This window comes from Octopus bimaculoides, chromosome 14 (assembly GCF_001194135.2).
Source record: "Octopus bimaculoides isolate UCB-OBI-ISO-001 chromosome 14, ASM119413v2, whole genome shotgun sequence".
NCBI lineage: Eukaryota > Metazoa > Mollusca > Cephalopoda > Octopoda > Octopodidae > Octopus > Octopus bimaculoides.
The window spans coordinates 30,337,211-30,343,076 of record NC_068994.1 but is presented as its reverse complement, the minus strand read 5'-3'; the positions used below and the strand labels follow the sequence as shown (position 1 = coordinate 30,343,076).

Below are 5,866 nucleotides of genomic sequence, written 5' to 3'. Positions count from 1 at the left end.
ACGTGTTAAGTTTCATCAAAATCAATAAAACGATGTAGGAGGAGTTAGCTAACAACGCCACAAACAAACACACACTGATTTTCCACATATGTAATAGATTACATTATAATGTATTAAATGAATGTCTAAATACATTATAATGTATCTGTATGTATACCTACAGAGGTGATAAATAGGATAATCGGTATGTCAGACAAAATATCTTGTGGTAGTTACGTCCCTTTGTGCTTGAAGTTCCAATCCCTTCCAAGTTGACTTTCCCTTTCATTATTGCAAGATCAGTAACAGTACCCTGATAGAATCAACTATACCACAAACAATGGTACCCTAGCATGGCAACAGCTTATTGAATGAAACAAAACAAAAGAGTAAAAGAAGATTTAGTTTTTCTGGGAAGATTTTAAGAGAAAAAAAGCCAACGGAAACTTAAAATTAAATAACCAGCTACTTATTTTCAGGCCCTTAAGTTTGGTTTATAACCCCAGACATTATTCACAAGTACTAAGAATGTTTAAATATTTGGCTTGCCTTGAGTAAGGCATGGGTGTAAATACACTTAGTATTCCTAATATGTATATGAGAGAGAGACAGAGTTGACTCCAATACTGGACTGGCGCTTTATTTATCCATTCTGAAGAGATAAAAGATATATCTGACTTCAGCAGGGTTTGAACTCAGAGTGTAGAGAGTTGAAAAGAATACCACAAGGTAGTCTAGTCAATATCTCTAACATCCATACATACAGCTACATAACAGAAAACTTGTAGATATGCATTACAATATATGTATTTCAATATATATTCTTTTGATACCTACTCTGATGATGGTTAGCCTAAGGTTAAGTTAAAACACTTCTTCACAATTATATCTAAGACTTTTCATAAAGTTACATTCCAAACATCAATTTAATAATGCAAAAGTTGGTTTATCAAATCCTTCAAAGGCCTAGAATTATTTAAAATTTAATTGAAACACACACAAATAATGTATTTTAATGAAAATACAATTACAAAAACATTAGCACCAACAATTAACCTCGGTTTCATTGGAAATTAACATAGAATTTTTAACTACCATGGATCAAATTGGAAAAATATGTAAAAAGCACTCAGCACACTCTGTAAAGTGGATGGCATTAGGAAGGGTATCCAGCTTTAGAAACCATTCCAAATCAGACTGGAACCTATTGCTTGACAGCTCTGGTCAACCCATCCAACCCATACCAACATGAAGAACAGATGTCAAATGATGATGATGTCTTCTTTTTAACAAACATGTTTGTAATGAGAGGATTCCTGCTGCTTGAATCCACAGTGACTGATCTATGAGTCAAAATGTCAATGGTTAATTCCTCATTTCTACAAATTGATCACTGGTCAATAGTTAAAAAAATAGTAAATGTAAGGAAACTGTTATTATTGCTGTTGTTTAACTTCAAGTCAATCATGACAAAGAAAATCAATGATCAAAGGCATTCCAGCCATGACCATCTTTTGTGGGTATTCAGAATACAATATCTAATGTGTCTTTTCCCCTGATTGTTTTATATATAATAGGGAGGATTTGAAGACTTGGTGCAATTTCAGTCAGGTCAAGCAACCACTTAAAGGGTCCTTCTTGAATTTCCAACTGTTGTAATGGTTCTGAAGGTAGATAGCCTAGTAGTTAGTGTTCAGCTCATGATCATAAGGTCATGGGCTCAATCCCGGAACTGGGTGGTGCACTGCGTCCTTGAGCAAGGCATTTCATTTCATGTTATTCCAATCTACTCAGCTAAAAACAAGTTCCAGCTAAGTGCCTCTGCACCTGTCACATTCTATATGTTCCACCAGCTCAAGAGTGAGGGGACTTAAAGGGTGTCTATTTCTGCTCACAACAACATAGGTACTCGGGACTTGTTATCCAGCCATACTCACTTGTAATTATCATCAGTTTAATGCCTCACATACAATTATCATCAGTTTAATGTCCACTTTTCCATGCTTGCACAAGTTAGATAGAATTCATTGAAGTAGATTTTCTATGGCCAGATGCTCTTCCTGTGACCAACCATCATCAGTTTCCAAGCCAAGTAATATTTTCCGCTGGCCGGACATGTTTTTCACATCAGATTAGAAATGAACAATCTATTTGCATGTCAGTGATGCTCCATCATGTGATATCTATACAAGGGAACATACACATACGCACACACATACATGATAGGCTTCTTTCAGTTTCCATCTACCAAATTCCCAAATCCACTCACAAGGCTTTGGTCAGCCTGGAGCTATAGAAGACACTTGTCAATGGTGCCACACAATAGCATTAACTTCAAGATCACATGACTGGGAAGCAAGTATCTTTACCACTCTCTGTTTCTCTCTCTCTCACTTCCTAGTTCCCAGCTATTGAACCCAACCCCCACCCTTCATAGTCACAGCTGCATGGTTGAGGAGTTAGCTTTTCAGTTACATAGTTTCAGGTTTAGTCTCACTGTGAGGTACTGTGAGTACAGTGAAGTACTGTGGTACCTAACAGTGAGGTAGTGTTTTCTACCATACTTCTGGCTTGAGCCAAGCCTTGTGAGTGAAACTTGGTAGCTGGAACCTTCTTGGAGTGAGGGTTCTTGTTCTTGGTCAGTAAATACACCATCTGGTTTAACACACCACTAGGTATTTTGGTGCCTTCAGCAGACTCCATCTTATTGTTGGTATTGGGACAAAATCTTTCATCAAAGAACAACTTCCTCTGACTACTCTCTGAAGTCCTGAAAATGGCCAGAGTTACTGCTCCTTCTCTTTAGTCATTAAGTATTAGCTTTGTGAAGGACCTGAGCATCGCTAAAATCCAGGTCCCTGTACTTATTAAGATATTTTTCCATGCTTTCTAAAATAAACTCTCTGAATGTTTGTGCTTATTAATGTTTTAAAGAGGAAATATACTTGATGACCTCTTTGTGGTTCATAGAGTTTTAGTTCAACATTGCTGATCAAAGGTTTGTGAATAGATGTAGGCAGAAACTGAAAAGAAATCTTAAGTGTGTGTGCGCATATATACATATATATATATATATATATATATATAGTCAATCCAAACATGAACAAGCAAGAAAAAACACGAAGAAACAACAACACGAGGATGTGGAATAAATACAGTGTTATTGGACGCTCAGGAAAGGAAAGAAAAGAGAGAAGATTTCATGTTTCGAGTGGAGCTCTTCATCAGAAATATAGAAAAAGTTCAAAGAAGGGAAGACGGAGAAAGAAAATCGCCAACGATACACACACGGTCATATATATATATCATATATATATATATATATATATATATATATATATATATATATATCCACAAACACACTTCAGGTTGAGTTAGTTTTTTAAGATTTTCACTGATAAATTTTGACAACTTGCACCTCCATGTTATATCATTAATTTGATACAACTTGATGTCCAATCATTGCTGAATTGTTTATTCTTTATCTTCATACAAAACACAAAAACATTAATTGTTTATTGTTCATTTTAATATTTTGATAATGAGTGGTGAAAAAATTGTAATTAGAGCCATTTTACACTACCTGTAGAAAAAAGGATTGAATGCAAAGGAAACAGCAAATGAAATTAATGATATGGAAGGCCCGGGAACTGTCAACGAACTTAGGGCACAAAATTGGTTCAGACATTAAGGAAGGTGACACCAGCCTTGAAGACAAACCAAGTTCAGGGAGACTTCCTGTTATGGAAGATGAGGCCTTGCTTGAAATGAGTGAACAACAGCTAAGTACAAGCACTTGTACATTGTCAGCAGAACTTGGTCCATCACAGAGCATCATCAATCGACACTTCCGTAAGCTTGGACTTACGAGCAGACACTGTCAAGAAGTTCCTCATGAAATGACCGATGACCAGGCTCAACATGTGAACATTTGCAAACAACTGCTGGCAAATCTTCAAGATGCCCATTTTGGCATCAAATTATAACTGGGGATAAAAGATGGATCTATTTTCATAATCCTAATTAAGAGAAATCAGTGGCTTCATTCCAGCCAGGTTTCGGAAGTTGTTGTCAAACAAAGACAGTTTGAAGAAAAGGTCACGTTGTGTGTTTGGTAGAATTTCGTGGGGGAGTTGCACTTAGAGTTTATCCCAGATAGTCATGTTGTGAACACAGACCTTTATGCTAAACAATGCTAACAAGTTATATGATGCTTTGAAACCCTGCTACTCAGTAGTGGTCAGTCAGAGACATGCACTCCTACAGTATGACAATGCCCCAGCACAAACTTGAGAGGCTGAAAGTGCTGCCTAACCCTGCCTAATCTAGACCTTGCATAACCAGAATATAACCATCTTCTGTGAAATGTCCTGCATTGAGAAAATATTACCTTACTTGGAAACAGATGACAGGAAGAGCATTCTGCTATCAAAGATCTGGAAATGAACAACCTCACTTGTATGATAATAATGCTCATTTACAACCAATATGTGATGTCTAGACACAGAACCACATACATATACATATGATGGGCTTCTTTCAGTTTTCATCTACCAAATCATATTTCAGCTGGCAAAAATGAGTTGTACCAGTAATTCAAAGGTTGATCCTTGTCATAATCTGTGCCACACTGAATCTCCCCGAGAACTACATTAACTTCATGAGCAGGATGTTCCCTCGTCATTGTGACCAATGGCATGCCAGTTAATCATACATCTATTAAACCAAGGTTGATCTAAAGTTAAACAACTTTCATCACAGCTACTATTGCTTGGGGAATAGTTTATGTAACCAGCCACTGCCTGGTTCGCAGGTTTGTAGATCGGTCTCAGTCTTTGAGCTAGAAGCCAGTCATCATGATCATTGTCGCCAAAATCAGTCTCATCCAGTCATGACCACCCTGTCATGGGGTACACCACTTGCCAGGTTAAATGCTATGAACCTGATAAACAGGTGGGTCTGATAATTTCCAGTATTTTCTTGATCAAAAATGTCAATAGTAAAGTTAAGTATTGTGGCTAGGGAGAGAGAGCATTAGGTGTTTGATAACACCATATTATAATTCCATATCAAACACGACCAAAGGCATTTCAACCAAGATCATTCCGTCTTTCCAGCAGTGTCAAAGACTATAAACCAATGGATTATTTTCGTCTTTCAGATGGTAGAGTGTAACACGAGGAGTATTTGGCTGCTATTTCTACCACACAGAGGATTCAGAGTAACTGTTGAAACTCGTAGCGATTACTGCCATGTTGCACTTTTCACTGGGAGTTTCATAACTGACACGTTATATATATTAATTTATTATATGTATGCGTGATTAATAAAACCAATTATATAATTACAAGTGATGATAATCGACGGACATATGAAAACAATAAGATTCAGAAGAAAAAAAATTTCAGGTAGTTTCTAGAATCGAACCAGCGGAAGCTGGTGATCCAATCCATCGCTAGTTTCTCACCCGCTGCGATCTTTAAGATGCCAATAAAAAAATATGTATGTATTGAGTACATTTTCTCTCGTTTGAAAAATCAAATGCATATATATGGGTTTCAGGGAAAGAAATTAATTTAAAATGTTAATGTATTTACAACTTGTATAATTAAAACCATGCAGCTGTTTTTTTATAGATTCCCTCCTCCGAGTAATTTTAAATATTCTTTATGTTCCTGTAGCATATATTTGACACTCATTGGTTTCGGGTATGGGACAACGGCCCTCCTGGAGCATCGCTTTGATTCGATTACATCGACCCCAGTACTTATTTCATCGATCCTCAGAAGATAACATAATACGACAAACACGTGTGTATATGTATGTACACACACACACACACACACACATATATATATATATATATATATATATATATATATATATA

The 5,866-nt window shown here is 36.5% G+C and overlaps 1 protein-coding gene across 2 annotated transcripts in view; it reads right to left on the bottom strand.

The window, feature by feature from the left end:
* The window catches only part of LOC106884348 (zinc finger protein 883), a 21,312-nt gene that overhangs the window by 12,979 nt on the left and 2,467 nt on the right, over positions 1-5,866 (bottom strand). The gene's annotated exons all lie outside the window — the stretch shown is intronic.